Source organism: Pleurodeles waltl, chromosome 2_1, assembly GCF_031143425.1.
Source record: "Pleurodeles waltl isolate 20211129_DDA chromosome 2_1, aPleWal1.hap1.20221129, whole genome shotgun sequence".
Taxonomy (NCBI): domain Eukaryota; kingdom Metazoa; phylum Chordata; class Amphibia; order Caudata; family Salamandridae; genus Pleurodeles; species Pleurodeles waltl.
The window spans coordinates 574,413,852-574,432,851 of record NC_090438.1 but is presented as its reverse complement, the minus strand read 5'-3'; positions in this window follow the sequence as shown (position 1 = coordinate 574,432,851).

Sequence of the window (19,000 nt, the reverse complement as noted above, 5' to 3'; positions counted from 1 at the left end):
CCACGATCAGATGTCACTTCATCATGCATTTTCCGGGTTGTGTATTGCCACTGTTTTGATTGTAAGTGCACAATCCCTCATTATTTGTCCCATTCGCTTACCAGTCATGCATGAAAAATAGGGTTTTCACCAGCACATGCATGTGCCTACTTTTTATTTATTTCTGTGTGGGGAATTTCTTCAATTTGTTCCTGGATGAGCCAGGATGGAACAACTTCTACGCATACTGTCATGTTGCTGGAGCTCTGTGATGCTCCTATTTGCCATCACCAAAAGAGTTGCTCCTTTACTGCCAGTTTCTGCTAACAGTACCCGAGTTTTAGCTGTCTGGCTGTTGCACTTGAGCTCAGATTCCTTTACACATGCCATCTTTTTTTAGCATTCTGAGGGACACTCAGTTTTTGCCAGAATGGTAGAAAAAGTTAACTTATTGCTGAAGATGTATGTGTGAATCAGCAATACATTTCTGATGAAAGCAGACATCCTGTTGATAGAGATCAAATTTTATTAATATATTAGTGGCATAGAAGTTAGAATATGGTAATTCACAAATCTTCATTTAAAAGCCTAACAGAGAAAACAACACAAAATGTAAAATGTGTCCTTTTGAATTATGGTGGACAACGTGGCCTCCATTCATATTTAACATTGTGTCTTAACATGAAAGATACTGTGCATTTATGGTACAGTGAATTACTGACAATAGAGATTAGGTATATTAAGAGTATTATATGAACTTGAAATTGGACGTACATTGATTTAACATGAATTTATTAATGAGTTACATGTATGCAGAAAAATAAATGCATGTTCAAACTGTTTCTAATAAGTCGCGAATAATGTTTGCAATTAGATAATTTGCTTAATATATTTCATTCAAATTGTAAGGTGTGCAATAGGTTTTATATGTATTAAGTATATTAATGTGTATTTAGCTTTTCTTAGTTGGGCTAGGTCTGATGATTACTTTTTTTCAGCAGTAAAGGAAAATGATTTGCTTATTCTGTTTCCCTTTGACCTGAATTTTTTCCCTAGGTTGCGGACATGTTGTTGAATGTCCTATTGTATTAAAGACTGAGAAAATATTTCAACATTAACAAAGAAACAGTATTTGTTCTAGCTGTCAAAGACGACAGGAAGCCTTAATTACTTCACATGAGAATTGTTCAACTCATCCTGTGTACCGTGAGAAAGGATCCCGATGTTGCAACAGACAAGAAAGTATCATATTTTGATGGAACTGTATGAATGCATTGAGATTATCAAGTATTTTTTCTGAGAAAATTCGTAATAATTTCAAACCTGATGGTTGTGTGGAATTCTTATTGGATATTGATTGTTGTGTGATGAGCCCACCTGGAAAAACCAATCAAAAAACTCAGACATTTCTAGTTAGGAAGAAACTTTTGAAATATGAGTTCAGTTTCTGTTGAGTAGCTTGCTGATGACCCTTGATTTGGTGCTGCTCTCTTTTCTCCTCAATCCGATTGACTTAGATGTCTTATGAATAATCAATGTCATTCTTTCTAATTGAACCATTTGCCTATGCTGTTCAGTACTAATATGCCCAATAAACTCAGGACAGTTCAGCAGTTCAATGTGCAGCCCATGTTTTGCATTGTCCTGATGCTGCAGTCTACCGATGCTGCACAATGGTGAACACTCTGTTTGATTAAACTTTCCTGTCTACTGTCCCATGAGGAGTGGTATAATGCAATTGTGATTTCTTGTTTCCTTTTCAGCTTAAATGATTACACCAGTGTATTTCTAGAGTGAGTCACTCTAGTTAGATGATTTTTCCAAATTATTTTTGTCCTTTCTTTTGTATCACCCATGTGTGTTAGCCCATTCCCACACATTCAAGTCCAAATTCGTATTAGAGATAAGGATGGCCCAGCCCTGAAAATGAATTGTTATTAACTGAAATGTGATGATTTACTGATGTCTACTTTGATATCGGATTTTAAAATGCATATTATAGTTGTGTTCATCTGTGTTATACTTTTGGAGTGTTTAATAGTATAGGTGTTTGGTAGGCTTAATCTTTTTAGACACTTTGGTCAGCCTATGGTTTTCAAGTTTTGCTCACCATTTATGTTACATTAGCTTTGTGGTTGTAATAAAGCTTTGAAATTTTGTTCAGTTTGCAGTTTTGTTCTATGGTTGAAATGGTCATCGTTGTTTAACGTCTTTATGATTTCTATGTTAGTGATTTGTGATAAATGACTCTAATTACCATGCTCCTGAGTGAGTCCCAAGATCCAATCGACTTTTAGTGATGGGTCTCAGCAGAGTGCTTGTGGTTTCTGAACCTGAGGCGGGAAAAAGATCTCCATGGGCGCTGCAGCACTGTGTCCTTCAACCTTACTAGTTCATGTAGACTTAGGGGCATATTTAAAAGCCCCTTGCACCACCAGTGTGTTAGTTGTTTTTGATGCTTCAGTGGTACAAAGTGCAGGCCCATATCTATGAGGCCAGAGGAAAGCTACGTTTCATGGCCTTGTAGATATGGTGTAAGGCCTTACACTGGGTCGGGGTGTTCCATGGGCATTGTGGTACTTTTTTCCTCACAACACCCATGGGTTTTGATGCATTCCCAAATTTACACAGTAATGTAAACCTGGGAATGCGTCAGAATCTTCCACCTCCCCAGAGTAGGAGCAACAAGGAGAAATATATTTATCTTTATTTCTCCTAGTTTTTTCTACTTTCTATGTGTGCTGCCTCCTGCAGCACACATAGAAAGAGGAACATCTCCCAGGAACAGCCCTTTATTTCCAGTAGCTCAGTCGAATCACAGTTATAGAATAGTCATAGATTATAGACATCTAAACAGTCACAAACACATTTGCAATACCAATTCACACTGTACAGCTTTAATGACCAATATGTCCATAAAAAATACAAAACAACTTGGATATTTCCAACAGGATTTTCCACGAAAATATAGTGCTTGAAAGTAGGGATTTAAGCACTTTTTCTGCCCACGTAATGTCAATATTGATCAAGAAGCATTGTCCTATGTTTTAATGATTTAAACACTCACCTAGCCATGGTAAATCACATTGTTTTGGGATTTGCTGAACATGGTTACAAATGTAACTTTGAGAAAAGCAACTTTAGCTTTTCTAGTGTCCTGTTTTTAGGAAGCAAGTTGTCAAATGAGGGAAAGATCCTGACACCACACTTCCTAGAGATGTGTGCCCAAATACAACAACCAAACTCTATCCATATTTGAATTTTTCAATTTTGGCAGAACATATACATCAGACTATGCACAATGCATCAAACCCTTATACTATTTATGATAGGGCAGTTAACTAGTAGGATGGACCACATTTTGACATCTAGGGGGGAGAACATTCAGGAAGCAGATTTATCAATTGGCAGTCAGGCAACCATTTTACCTGACCGCCCCATGGTTTTCCAAGGAGACACTTTGTATGGTGCCACCTAGAGACACTGGTTTGAGGCATCCTAAATCCCTCAGATGTATTTTTGTCTGGGTAGGCCCAGTAGATCACAGGGTGAGTGCAGTTTTTTAAACTAATGCTCATATAAATATAGATAAAAACAAAAACAGTAGAAACCTTCTGCTAACAAATCAAATTGCCATGATTAATGTCCCTAAACTGACTCCTCAGAACAGCTTTAAAACGAGGAGTCCATCAAAAACCAAGCTATCCAGCGCATAAGGCATGTGAGGGGATGAGCTCAGTCATTAGGGATGATAACGTTAAGTGCCTTGCCTTATGATCCAAATGTGTTGAGTTTCAGTATAGGAATGCTGTTAACAATCTTGTGGCTTTTGACATTAGGTCTTGCCCCCCAAACCCACTCTAGTATCCAGTTTAAATATTTGGGGTCGGGTGTGATCAGTAGGCCAATCACTTTCCATAATCCCCCCTATTGAACATGAGGTTTCATATAGTAGGATGATAACGACTGAGAAAGATTTTACCAAAGCATTCTAACCATCAAACATTGCCGTCTCCTAGCACTACCTTTCTTGGTGAGAAAACATACATTTCTGCTCCACTAGTTACCACCAGTAGATTTTATTCTGCCGGTGGTACTCCCAATGTTATTAGCCACATAATTGGTTGTCAAATTCAAAGTTTCTCAGCACTTGTATCTTGTAATGGTATGTCATTCGGCTCTCAGTTAACAGGCCAGATGTGTCTAGCTAACAGACTGCATGCTGGTTGAGAAATAGGATCTCTCTATGTCTCTTGTACCCAAGTTCAAACTCCAGTGGTTACTCATCAGGCTTCCGATATGCTTACTGACATCCATCCGTCAGCATTGCCATCTCTTGTGTCTTGAAATGTGTCTGGCCTTAGGGCTACAATGGTGCAATCCCAGCGGTATGAATGTATTGATATTTATGATATTTCCCTGTTTCAAGAAACTTGGAAAAGTGAACTTATATTAATTACCCTAACCCTGCAAAGACAACCACATTTGTGAGGCCTGCTGGTGGACTATTAACATGAGTGAAGTCCTCACTAAACTGTAAAATCAAGCAATTGGTGATTGATAGCTTGGATATTTTAGGTATTGAAGAACAAACAGGAAGGAACACTAGTGTTGCACTTTTTAACATTAATGCTAGAGGGTTTAAGGGTGGCTTTGTTTCAAAGACCCTACAATCGCTTCAGGACATTCTAGACATGCACCCTTTGTGACCAGATTTGATTTTAGTGGGGGATTTTATTGCAACTTTTGAGCCCTTGAGAATGATGACATGAGGTTCAAAGTGGAGGAGGATGAAATATGGGCCAATCCCCAGCTGGAGATTGCTCCAGTTATAAGAAGGACCCAGGCTGCCCTACAGCTAAAAGCTCACTCTATTGAACTAGGTGTTAGGGTTACTAATGTCCAGATGAAATCAGATCTTGAGGGAGCATATACCTTTAATGACCAGATCTGCAAAAGTCGTATTGATTACATCCTGGATGATTTGAGATTATGGGCTCTTGTTGATGATATGGTCACCCTGGAAAGAGTGGAGAGTGATCACAACCCACTATGTCTTACAATGACCTTTTTTTTTAACAAGCATATGTCTGACCCTTCTCTACCTACTAACGCTAGGGTCTTTGAGTCCACTACTGACAAGTGCTGCCAAGTTGCTCTGAAACCAGAAATTCTGCTTCCTATTAGTAAGGACATACAAGCAGTAGTATCAAAGGTGCTGGATAGTTCCAAAAATGGTGCAGATTTAGCAGCCTTAACCAACATCCACAAAATGTTTATCAAGCATATTATAGCCTATTTTTAATCCTCTGTTCAATTAGCAAGAATTCCTCCTGTAAACGTAACGCATGGTATAATAGTGAGTGTAGACAATTTAGGCGCTCTTTGACAAAGACCACAAAATCAAACCATTTTGCCTAGATTCCTTTTATTAGAAAGGCTTATAAACTTAGTGTGCATAAAGCCAAAAAGGACTGAAAATACCGAAGGTGGTAGGATTTGAAGAATACCTGTGCATCTAAAGATTACCCACTATTTACCAATTACCAAAGTTGAGAATAATGTTTTAGGCCCTGAGCCCTCAAATCATGTTTTCCCCACTGATTGGTTTATACACTTTACGTCACTTTATTATGATAGTGTTCCCACTAACTACGAGGGAGATAAGAAGGACAGTGGGTGTGTGAATTATATCATTTTGCTGTTTGTCCTAGCTGAAGACACAGCCACCCTGGCCACTTTTAGGAGTGGCAGGGCTCCTGGCCCTGTCAAAATACCAATCAATGTTTTTATCCATGTCAGTTGTCTGACCAACATACATACTCATTCTTGTGAATGCTGTTGCTAAGGGAGCTCCTATTCCAGGAATTTGGCCGGGTGATCATTTAATTCTGGACTTTAAAAATGGTGACAGGAGTCTTCCAGCCATTTATAGACCCATCAACCTTATAGACTTTATTCAAAAGGTTTTCTGTCATATGGTCCTAGCTAAAATCCAGAATTGGATCACAGAGAACAACATCCTAAGTCTGTACCAAGCTGGGTTTCAAGCAAAAACCTCTACTGTTGACCGGGTCTTCTAGTTTGTAATAATCTACTGGAAGACTGTACTCATTGGCAGGGGCAACCTACACGTTTCCTTTGTCGACTTAAAAACTGCCTTTGATTTGGCCCCTTATCCTAGACTTTGGCATAGTTTTAGGGTAATGGGTATGCCACAAGATGTCTTAGATCTTAGGTTTTGTCAGGTTCTTAAGGTGATAGGCATTTCACAAGATGTCTGCCCAAAAGCGATGGGGAACACAAGATCAATTGACTGATAGGATTCTGTTACTGAAAGACATTCCCCGGGATTGCATTTTGGCCCCCACTCAGTACTTAAATTACATTATGCAGGTTCTCTCTGAGGCCTCCGCTGATGCTCTCTCTATAGCTAACATGAAGATCACCATACTTTTTATTGCTGATGATAACTTATAGATGTCGAAATTCCCGAGAGGGCACAACAAGCCACTGGATAGCTTTGCTGATTTTTTGCCACATCTGCAGTTTAGTGGTCAATGTAGCTAAAACAAATTATCTGATATTTAATCACAATAAAACACTTAATGGGAGATTAGATTAGTTCTAGGGAGAAAGCCACTGGAGAGGGTTGAATCTTTCAATTATTGGGACATTAGAATCTTGAATCTAGAATCTTCGTCCAATATTGCTATGGTGGCAACACATCAATATTCATCTATTAAACAGAATCAGATTGTTGGTGCTACTCTTGAAGAGCACTGAGCAAACCTACTGCACCAGTGTTCCAAATACATGAGGCCAAGGCCCTTGGAGCGGCTGTTTATGGTGCTGAGCTCTGGGGATTTGTTGTTATTGTTGATCTGAGAATAAAGTCATAAGAATAGCTTCACTTCCATCCATCACCACTTTATAGTCTGTTATTGGACATGTGCCTAAAAATATAACATGCACAGCAAGACTCAGCTCATTGTTATTCTGGAGAAGAATAGTCCAGAGTTTGTGCATTATGAAGCAGCCTTTGAGGACATCATTAAGGCAAACAGATTTAATAAAATCTCCTGGCTTACATCTGTTAAAAATCTCTTGATTTCTTTAGGCCTAAATGATTTTTTAATGGTTCCGTCCTCACCTGAAATTCCTCCAAGGAATTTCTGATGAAAAAATATTGGTATACTAATGAAATAGAGGAACAAAAAGCTGCTGATGCCACTCGGACTTGGGAATTTCTTGATCTGATCGTTACTGGGACCTAATCACCGAGTCGCTGGGCAGGAAGTTATATTTTCAATTCAGAGTAAGGACACTACCTCTGAAATCATTTACAGCAAAATGGACGATGTTGGATTCTGCGATCTGCCCACTCTGCACAGCTCAAACTAAACCATTCCACATGTTTTGTTTGTGTGTCCTGCTTATACTCAGATGTGATCCAAATGGTTAGCAACCATCTGTAGACAATTGGGCACCTACAGTCATTGTAGTGCTCTACGAATTTTAAGAGCTGATTCTTGCCCTTTGTTTGCATGTGCGGTTGATAAGTATCTCGGTTTAGTGTGGGCAAGAAGAAAAGCTTTGCAAGGAAAATGACCCAGTAGCCCAGGTGATATCCTAGCCTCAGAGTAGCCATTACAACCTGCCAAATTTAGAACATTTTTGATATTCTGTGTGATAAATATTTTATTTGTATTATGATTCTGGCTTTTGTTAATTGTGTCCTTTGTTTTGGGGAAATTGGGGTAAAATGGGGGTTGATTATGGGTTCCCGGATCATCTTTTGCCCCACTTTGTCTGATTGTAACAAATTAGGATCATGTGATACCAACACATTAAAAAACAGATAAGAATCACAGTTTGATATATTAAGTTAATCTGTTGTTTTATTTTAATCATATTTAGTGCATACAGTCATGCCGTTGTGTCAAAAGAAAGTTATATTTGACTTGACTGTATGATTTAATTTGCACAGATTTCTCCAGTAAACATTGGGCACCAGAGTATACACACATTTTCAGATCACTACAGACTGACATGCTTTCAGCATGCCACTTGCTAGGAATATAGTACACAATATCCTAGTGCTTGCACTGCCTGTTCTGTAGACAGCATGTAACATCTAGACATAGCATTACATCAGAGCTGTGCTTCTAAAACAATGGCTTTTATTGTATAAAACTGATGCACTGACCCAGAAAGGGCAGAGGGGCACTCCAGCTATAACCATCCTGGGAAGAATGCTGTATTTGACATGCAGCTCTGTTGGTGCTAATCTACCAGATTTGCCAGAGGATTGCCATCAACACTACAGGCTGATTCCTGCTGCAGTTTCCAGGTATGGGTCTAAGGCTAATCCATTAGATCGAGCAAAGGCAGAAGGGCACACCCGCTATGCTTTCAGGTTTAGGTAGAAACATTTATAAATAATTTATCATGGTTGCTTTATTCATCCTCTTAAGCGTGTTTGTAATGCTGATTTACTTTGCTATGTTTCATCTGTCTAATTATTGCAACTCATTCTCTCTATTAAAGATTATGAGTGCCTCAATAAATGCATTGAAAACATATCTTGTATCTCTTTTGTGTTTCGCTGAGGCTTGCATGAGTAATACAACTAAAGAGTGAGATCTGTTTCCAAAACTTCCTTGTGAGTCAATGTGTCATGTTCAGGTTGCCACAATCAACCTTTACCCCAGCAGGGGTGGAGGGCATAGGTGAGACACTGTGAGGTAGCGATGAATTGGGCCGGTGGCGCCTGATGATGTGGATGGACTCAAAACTCTACATTCTGAAGTTATGACGTCCTAATATAGAGTGCTATTATTTTAGTATTAACTGTAAAATAATGTAATCACAATAAACTAGAAACATAAGAAATCTTGAAACAGCATCTTAGTGGAAATATCTCTAATCCAAATTCCTAACTTCAATTTCTCCAACTCATTCCTTTTTTGATTATTTTATTCATATTAGTGCCAAAGAATATATATATCACAGTACAGTTTTACACATAATATAACAGAAGACATGCTTGGAACATCAATTAGTAGTATTTCAGTCATGCTTCAGTACATTGAGACTCAAAAAGTTGGATAATAACTTACAATGCAGTTGTTAGTATGGGCAGAATATTTCCCATAATAAATGCATGGTGGATAGTAGAGTGCAGTATTACATTTAACATTCAACAACTGTGCCCACACCAGTTCCTTCCCCCTTTGATAAGCACGTTGGTCCTTGTCATGAGTGTGTCCATCCGGTTTTCCCTTTTGTGGGAATACTGGACTCAATTTTGCAGGTATTAAGTCTGCCTGGTAAAATAGCATGAGACTTTGGATACAGCAACAGCCACTCCTCAGTCCTTTTTTTCTTTTTTTCTGGTGGGGTAATAATACAGTGCTCCTTGTCCAGAACTTAATGTTTTCCTTTCCATTCCCTACATCTCACATCCACTTCCATCCCTTTCAACCTCATCTAGTGTGCTGAGGGCATAGAAATTCAGACTGAAAGGCCTGACCCATTAATAGGGTGATTATTCAGATGCGCATAAGCCAAGTTGATCCGCCCACTTTCAAGGGAGTAGACAGGAAAAATAAGTATCCCCACTTTTAACCATATTGCAAAGTGAGTAGTGTGAGAAAGCAAAGTGAGTGTGCTGAGATGTAAGTAGACTGGTACGGGGACAGGGGTTTCTCCCCTAATACATTATCTATAAAATAGACATTATGGCAGTGTTCTATGTTGGACAAGATGCAGCATATTTTCTGTTAGACTTTTCATCCTTGGCGTGATCTCCTTTAACTTTTTGCCCCCGCTTCCCAGATTCTTGGTGTGTGCTGGACTCTGATTTTGCTGTTTTTGTTACTCTGGGCACTTTACCACTGCTCCTTTACAAAATGTGTATGTAATTGGGTTATCCATGATTGGCATATTTGATTTATTAGTAAGTCCCTAGTACAGTGCACTAGAGGTGCCCAGGGCCTGTAAACCAAATGCTACTAGTGGGCCTACAGCACTGGTTGTACCACCCACATAAGTAGCTCTGCAATCATGTCTCAGACCTGCCACTGCAGTGTCTGTGTGTGCAGTTTTAACTGTTAATTTGACTTGGCAAGTGTACTCACTTGCCAGGCCTAAACCTTCCCTTTTCTTACATGTAAGACACCCCTAAAGTAGGCCCTAGGTAGCCCCAAGGGCAGGGTGCAGTATATGGTTAAGGTAGGACATATAGTAATCCGCAGCCTTTGACACTGTCTGCAACCATACACTCCGCACAAGCCTCCACAACATAAGAATTCGCCACAAAGCCTTAGACTGGCTCACCTCCTTCCTCACTGACCGGACCCAGAGAGTCCGCCTCCCACCTTTCCACTCCACCACCACCAAGATCATCTGCGGAGTCCCCCAAGGGTCCTCTCTCAGCCCCACACTCTTCAACATTTACATGATCCCCCTAGCCAACATCCTCCGATCACACGGAATCACTATCCTCTCCTACGCAGATGACACCCAACTCATCCTCTCCCTCACCCGCAACCCCACCACCGCCAAAACCAATCTACATGCAGCTCTCCTCGACACCGCCAACTGGATGACAACTAACCACCTCAAGCTTAACTCCAACACAACCGAGATCATCATCTTCGGCCCCAACAAAACCGTATGGGAAGACTCCTGGTGGCCCACCACCCTAGGACCAGCACCCACCCCAGCAAACCATGCATGCAACCTCGGCATCATCCTGGACCCCTTCCTCTCCATGACACAGCAAATCAATGCTCTAACCTCCTCCTGCTTCCACACACTCCGCACTCTGTTAAAATCCTTCAAATGGATTCCCCCAGAGACCAGGAAGACAGTCACCCATGCACTCATCAGCAGCAGACTAGACTACGGTAACGCCCTCTACGCCGGCACCACACACAAACTCACATGCAAACTCCAGAGAATCCAGAACACAGCTGCATGCCTCGTCCTTGGCCTCCCCCGCCACAAACAAATCTCACCACACCTTAAAACCCTTCACTGGCTTCCCATAAACAAGAGAATCACATTCAAGATACTCATCCACGCACACAAATCCCTCGACAACACCGGCCCTACATACCTCAACGAAAGAGTGAACTTCCACACTCCCACCCGCAACCTCCGATCAGCCAGCCGCGCCCTAGCCACAGTCCCTCGCATCCAACGCACCACCACAGGAGGCGGGTCCTTCTCCTATCCCGCCCCCAAAACCTGGAACTCCCTCCCCACCATCCTCTGCAAAACCAAAGTCCTCCTGCTCTTTAGAGAGAACCCAAAACATGGTTGTTCGAACAGTGACCCTCCTGCCCCCACCCAAGTGCCTTGAGACCCTCACGGGTGAGTAGTGCGCTTTATAATTCTTTTTTTTATTGACTGATTTTATATGTCCTAACAGTGAAATATTACTAAATTTGTTTTTCACTGTTGCAAGGCCTGTCCCTCTCATAGGTTAACATGGGGGCTACCTTTAAATATGATTAAAGTGTAGATTCCCTTTGGGAGCGGATGGACATGTGGAGTTTGGGGTCTCTGAGCTCACGATTTAAAATACATCTTTTAGTAAAGTTGATTTTAAGATTGTGTGTTTGAAAATGCCACTTTTAAAAAGTGAGCATTTTCTTGCTTATACCATTTCTGTGACTCTGCCTGTTTGTCGATTCCCTGTCTGGGTCAGTTTGACAGTTGGCCTGGTTGCACCTCACACTAGACAGTGACACAAAGGGAACTGTGGTGTAGCCTGCATATCCTGATGAGCCATCTGTGCTAGGAGGGAGAGGAGGAGTGGTCACTCACACCTGAAAGGGCTGTGCCTGTCCTCACACAATGCAGTCTCCAACCCCCTGGTGAGTGTCTGGGGCCTGACCTGGGCAAGGCAGGATTTCACAATCAAGAGAGACTTTGCTTTGAAGCAGGCCTACTTCAAAGGAGAAAATGGGTCTAATAAGGGCACCCAAAACCACAGACCTAAGAACACTTATGGAAAGCAAGAGGAACCACTGCCTGGAGAAGAGCCGAAGAGCTGAGGAAGAAGAGCTTCCCTGCCTGTGACTGTGCTTTGTTGAGCTATCCTGCAGTTGCTGCTTCTGTCAGAGTAAGATGGCAAATACTGTACTTTGCGTGCCTTCCATCTTTTGAAGATCTCCAAGGGCTTGATGTAGAGCTTGCCTCCTGTTGTTTGAAGTCTCAGAGACAGCAAACACTTCTCTCTGCCAGCACCTGGAGTCTCTGGGGGACTCCTGCTCTGCCCTGTCATGCCAATCCATTCCTGGGACCCTGAAAGGAGAAGCTGGCAGCCTAAGAGGAAGAAATCAACGCACTGTGCGGGGAAAAGATCTACGCAACTCTGATCTGCAGCTGAAAAATTGATGTGCCGCCAGCTTCGCGGATGAAAATCAATGCTCACCTACAACGCGACCGAAGAATCAATGCACGGAGCTGAAGAAATGACACACAGCATTAGTGACAGAGGCTAGGAGATCGCAACCCGCGTTGCGTAGTTTCAGATCATCTTGCGGCTGGATTTCCGACGCAAACACCTCTGGGTGTGTAAAAACAATGCAAGGCATGCCCGGACCCGAGAGTGCTGACTGGATCCATGCATCACTCTCCCACGGAGAGAAGAAACAACGCTCCCCAACCCGACAAAAGGAGAAACAATGCAAGGTCTAGCTCATGACTGAAATCGACGAATCACAAGCCCTTTTTGACGGAGACTCACCCATGTGTGGTTATTTTTGACGCACCCAAGGTACATTTTCACACTAACAGTGTTATTGTGTGTTTAAAACTACATGAAGTCTCTTTTTGCATTTTAATTGATAACTTGACTGATGTATTGTGGATTTTTGTCGTTTTGGTCTTGTTTTGTTTAGATAAATATTCTCTATTTTTCTAAACCTGTGTTGTGTCATTTTGTAGTGTTTTCATTAAGTTACTGTGTGTGTTGGCACAAATACTTTACCCCTAGCACTCTGAAGTTAAGCCTACTGCTCGTGCCAAGCTACCAAGGGGTAAGCAGGGGTTAGCTAAGGGTGATTCTCTTTTACCCTGACTAGAGTGAGGGTCCTTGTTTGGACAGGGGGTAACCTTACTGCCAACCAAAGACACCATTTCTAACATTTTCCATGAATTTCCCCTTGAAGGACAATCAGGAAATAATCTAAAAACAGGATCTACTTACAGAGGTTGACATTCCCTAGAGATTTCCAGTGATTTCCATCCAGGAGAAAATGGTGTCATATAAAGTTTTTACAAAAAGAAAAGATGCTGGACAGAATGCTGAACAATGCAAACATTCACCCCCAGTCACAAAGATCTGGGTTTAAGCTATCGATCTTTTTCCCACCACGTCACCCTAGTTTGGACCCAGTCATATGCAAATCAGTCTTGACCCTGCTCCCCATAGGAACAGTCCAGCCCGAATTGCCCAGCCAGGTCCTCCCTGGACCGGAAACAAACAACCTGGGACCGGTTTTGGGGTATTAGCACTCATCAGCCAGAGTAGCTTGGATCTAGTGGCACAGTGAGCACGGGACACACGTCTGGGCATTCACTTCCCATTTAGGGCAACAAAAGCAAAAAGAATAGATGGTGGACGGAATACTGAACATTGCAAACATGCATACCCAGTCACAAGGACCATTGTTCTTTTGCCCCCCCCATTCCACCCAGAGTCCAAACTGGGGTGTGCGGTGAGCAAAATAATGGCAAATCAAGCCCAGATCTGTGCCTGGGGTGAATGTTCAGCTTAAGTGGGAAGGGTATGCCCAGACGTGGGACCTGTGCTCACTGTCCCACTGGAATCAGTCTAGCCTGGCTGATGAGGGGTGATACCCTGAAACCTGTCCCAAGGTGCCTGTTTCCAGTCCAGGACGCACCTGGCCTGGCAGTTCCGACTGAATTGTTTCCATGGGGAGCGGGGTCAAGACTGATTTGCATATGGCTGGGTTCAAATTTGGGTGGGCATGGTGAGCAAATTAATGATGGATTCAACCCAGATCTGTGATTGGGGGTGAATGTTTGCATTGTTCTGCATTGTTCAGCAGTCAGTCCATTATCTGTTCTCTTTGCTTTTGTCATACAAAGTTTTTACAGTACAATTTCTCTGACAAACTGGCTAAATATCCAATTGGGTTTGTAAAATGATAGAGGCTCCTGCCATTCTTTTCACTGTTTAACACAGTACCTTTATTTACTTCTACCATGAACTTGTCTGCTAGTCTGTAGGGAAGTGCCATAATCATGCTACCACAATATAGCAGAGGCTGGATTTAAAGTTTTCTATGTCTTAGCACATTGTTGAATTTCAGATGTTGGCAAATTATTGAAGTATATTGACTAGGGGTGGCTGGTGAATTCTGCTCTTCTCTCGGAGATTGTGGAGTTTTCCCACTTTGTGCTCCCCTTAGGGCGCGGAGTTCTGAAAAATTCCGCAGAGTGGATTTTTTTTCTAGTTTGCACTCCCCCCAACTTTAATCTTACTCCAGACCACCTCCCAGCTAGATTTCTCAATAAGTTCAGTTGCAGATGGTCGCTACCGCTCACGTTGAGAAATCTTCAGTTCAGGTTGAGGAAGCTTCCGCTTGAGTAGAAAATCTACTAGAGTGGCAGAAAAGAAGCACCTCGCTCTTGTGCTGTGCGTGGTGCCGTTCACACGGATTTTTCAGCGTGTGACAAATCAGCAGGAACAGAGCTAAAAATCAGTGTGAACGGCGTGACCTAACGCACTCCGCAGCTTGCAGAACTCCGCGTAGCGCAGTGGAGTTTTCACCCAGGCATAATATTGACTTCTGAAAAGGTTTCTGTCTTGCATATGAGTAAACACACAATAAGTAGTGAGGGTATTTTAGATAAAGGTGATATTCCTACTTTCACATTCACTTTTAGTTAAGTTCAAAATGTAATGTAAAAAGTATTCAAATCATTTAAATGTCTTTTGGTGGTTCAAGTTGAGTTTCATCAATGAATTACTGAAACATACTCTCCATGCCCTTTATAAGCTTAGAAGTATAAAATGCATTTAAATATTATAAGTACAGTTATTATAAGCAACAAAGATCCATCAGAATAAAACACTCATAGATGCTGACAGCACATTATAAAACAGGTTCTCTTAAACAGACGTTTCACCCCAGGCAGATAATTAATAGTTGGACATTTAATAGCAATATGTGTAAACCGTCTAGCAGTCTTGTAGTTCCCTGGACATAAAACACTGAACTTACTAGATCTCAAACAGTACAATACCTCTCACCATCAGAATGAACAACTAGCACTTTGGCACCGTCTTCAAATTTCTGTTCAAATTGCATTTAAAAATACATCTTCCGCTCCTCTATTTTTAGCTGCATCAATAAGCTCAAGGTTTTGGTCTTTGTGAAGATGAATGAGTGCCAGCCCGCGACGTCAGTTTTCATTCACACTGTGGGTCATTACGACCTCAGCGGTCTTTTGAAAAGACCGCTGAGGCCGCGGGAGACAGAACACCGCCATTGACGGCGGTATTCCTGTCTCCCTATTATGACATTTCCGCTGGCCCAGTGGAAATGTCACATCAACATTGCAGCCGGCTCGTAATAGAGCCGGCGGCAATGCTGATGTGCAGCGGGTGCAGTAGCACCCGTCACGCATTTCACTGCCCGAAATTCGGGCAGTGAAATGCGCGACGGGGTTATGCCTGGGGGCCCCTGCACTGCCCATGCCAAGTGCATGGGCAGTGCAGGGGCCACCAGGGGCACCCCAAGTCCCCTTACCGCCGGCCTTTCAATGGCGGTGTGTACCGCCACGGACAGGCCGGCGGTCGGGGACTCATAATCCCCAGGGCAGCGGTGCTTGCACCGCTGCCCTGGGGATTATGACCGCCAGGCGGAATCCTGGCGGGAAAATGGTGGGGCCGGCGGTATGGCCGTGGCAATTCCGCCACGGTCATAATTGCTGGCAGAACACCGCCAGCCTGTTGGTGGTGTTACCGCCAACATACCGCCGGCCGCCAGGGTCGTAGTGGCCCCCCCAGTTTCTTAGCTATGTCTGGCATGAAAATTATCTTTCTGCTGTAGCAGTGCATACCGGAAGAACAAGAAGAAGGGGAAAGATAATGTTAAGGTTTGGATATAAGTCAGTTAGACACATGAGAAGACTTTTTTTTATCTTTTAAGTTTCATCACTCAAGGCATCTGAATTAGGTAGGTGTTCCTTGAAAGAACTCAGTAGGACATTCTCTGAAGATTCATCAGATTTTGTGAACTCTTTAATGGCAAGTGAGAAAGCTCAACTGACATTTTGTGGGACTCTATTTCTTATCAAATATGGTCGATGAAAGGAAAATACAAGATGTGTGATAGTAGTCAACTGCCTCTGTTGCATTGACCATTGAAGAGCTTTCTTGGGAATGCGTGGGTGCTTCCAAGGACGACCGTGAACTACTTTTGCCAGTTTTTCAAATATTTGATTTATTCTTTCATTTTAATGCAATCCATTATAAGAGTGCTTTCCAAAAGGGCTTTTTCTAGATCACAGTGTTGAGACTGCAGAACATTTGAAAGAGAGGATGTAAAATATACGCACAAACCTCCATAGAAAAGATAAACTCTAAAGAAGACATGACAATTAAAAGCAGCAATGCTTTACTATCTCCCTCTCCTCACTCATAAGTATTAAAGCTTCCTGGTTGACATTATATATTTTCAATAAGGCTGTCACAGCCCCATATCTAGCTGTCCAGCCCATTTCCTTCACTTCAGTTTTGCTCTCTAAATGTGCTTTTTTGACATGCAGTTCATTATTCTGTTTGAAAATGTGCATTAATTTGAAAGACAGGCCAAAAAAGGTACAGATCTCAGAAATACTTGTGATCATTTTCCCTATCAAGGGAAGACTGCAGTTCTTTTCAATTGTGTTATGTAGAGCATGTGCCCGACCTAACACATAATGAGCCAGCGTCTATTTTCCTTTAATTCTACTGCTGGTTCCTTTTAATCTGCCACTTGTTGGTTGCCCCATCATAACCTTGGCCTCTTAGTTGCTGAATCCCAAGACCAGTGTCTTCTAAAGAAGACAGAATATTTGCCAATGATTCTCCTGCTGTTGACTTTGTTGTGAACAAGTTTTAGATTGTATTCTTGCACTTTCATTATATTGAACGAAACATGCACAAATGGACACTTGCTCAACTAGAGAGCAGTCTGGCATTTCATCCATTAAAACAGAATAAAAGGGAGAGTTTTTCACTTTTTTATAATATATTTGCTCATTCATAACTTGAACATGCACTGATCAGTTAATTTAGTTTTTCTGGAGTTGTGTATTTGGCATTGCCATGTCCATATTTTAAATGGGTTGACAGATTTTCATCCTTCTCATCCTGAAAATACAGAAGTGCATTAAATGTGCCTCTTAAGGAATGATGTCCTTAAAGAGAGAGGTTTTCTCCCACAGAGTACAATGATGTGGAGTACGGATAATAAGGTTTCAGCATTTTGTTTTTCTCGAGGTTTTTAGGCTTTGCAGTGCTCCTGGCGAACATAAGGTTGTTAGATAGTGCATGACACCATCCTCTGCTTTGCTGTATCGTAATAATGGCCATTTGCATAAAACATCTGCAGAAATTTTTTGGTTCTGAGCTCCTATTTTTCTGAGTTGAAATTTAAATGATGAAAAATCCTGTTTTTGCTGTCGGAGTAGTAGCTTTTCAGTTTAAAGCAAATATGTCATCTTTTACAAAAAGTGACAGGGATCAGTGTCTCCATCCAGTCGAAAACATTAAAACTGTATTATTATCACTGTCTTTTTCTTGTTTAAAACATGTTGACTCTTCAGATTCTGTTTCAGATGATGATGATGATGTGGATATAATTGAATTATTTGATACAGAGCTGCTGTAACCCCTTTCTTTTGAAACCTTTATAGGAAAAGGTGGTAATATCAACGATTTTATGCTTCTTCCTGTACATAGCCATGAGGAATAGTAATAGTTGCCTCAATGTTTTGGTTGTAAATTTACCAGCTATTACATTTCGAAACACAAAGAAAATAACACAAATGACTGGCACTAAATGTTTTGTTCTTACTGAAAAAGAGAGATGAGGCACTAATGCTCATAATTGTTCAGCTCAGTTTGTACATGAGGCAGTGGACACACATAAATGTCGGGTTCCAGTTTCCACATAGCAGCACAGAAATAATGCTCAAGGGTATTTGCTACAATTCAGTATTGAGTGGAGGGGTGAGGTCAAGTGATTATGTCATTCGTGCCTTTAACCTAGATGGATGGACCTGTCTTGTATAAAAAAAATGGTAGTGGTGGAATAGTGGGAAGGTCCTGCATGCTTGTGATTGGCTGGTTTGATGGCCAGCCCCTTACTGAAATACGAATGACAGTATTACAGACCTGACACGGTGCCCCCAGATCCAAATGCCAATCCAAGGGCACGATTCACAAAGCTTCCTCAGTCGTGGTGGAGTCTCTGCACTCATGGTGGTATCTCCGCAATGAGGAACTGCAGTGCAGAGCTTTTGCCACAAGAGCAGAGAATCTGCCCCGAGAGCAGAGAATCAGGCTCACCGAATACATTTGTGGGGTGTCACACTTCAAACACCACCACTGAAGCTACATCTCTGTTAATGCCATTTGAGCATGGTAGTTCTCTCTGTCAATTCATGACTACACTCAGGTACAAATCAAAAGCCTGGAGTCCCTGCCCCAAAATCATTTATTTAAAATGTATTTTCAGTGCAAGCACTCTTCTTCCTCTCTGCTACAAGAAGCCCTGATGGTAGAGTTTTCAAAGCATGTGGTCGGGGCTCCATATTTGTAGTCCACCCATGTCACAAATCATTTTATCTATTAAGAGCGAGTCTCAAATAGAGGAGGGTGTGCAGGCAAATTATGTTTTGGGTCTGCTACCCTGGCTGGGACCAAGGACGTCTACCCAGCAACAAGCCACTCTCTGTTTTGGAGGGTCATGATCTTACGAGTAGT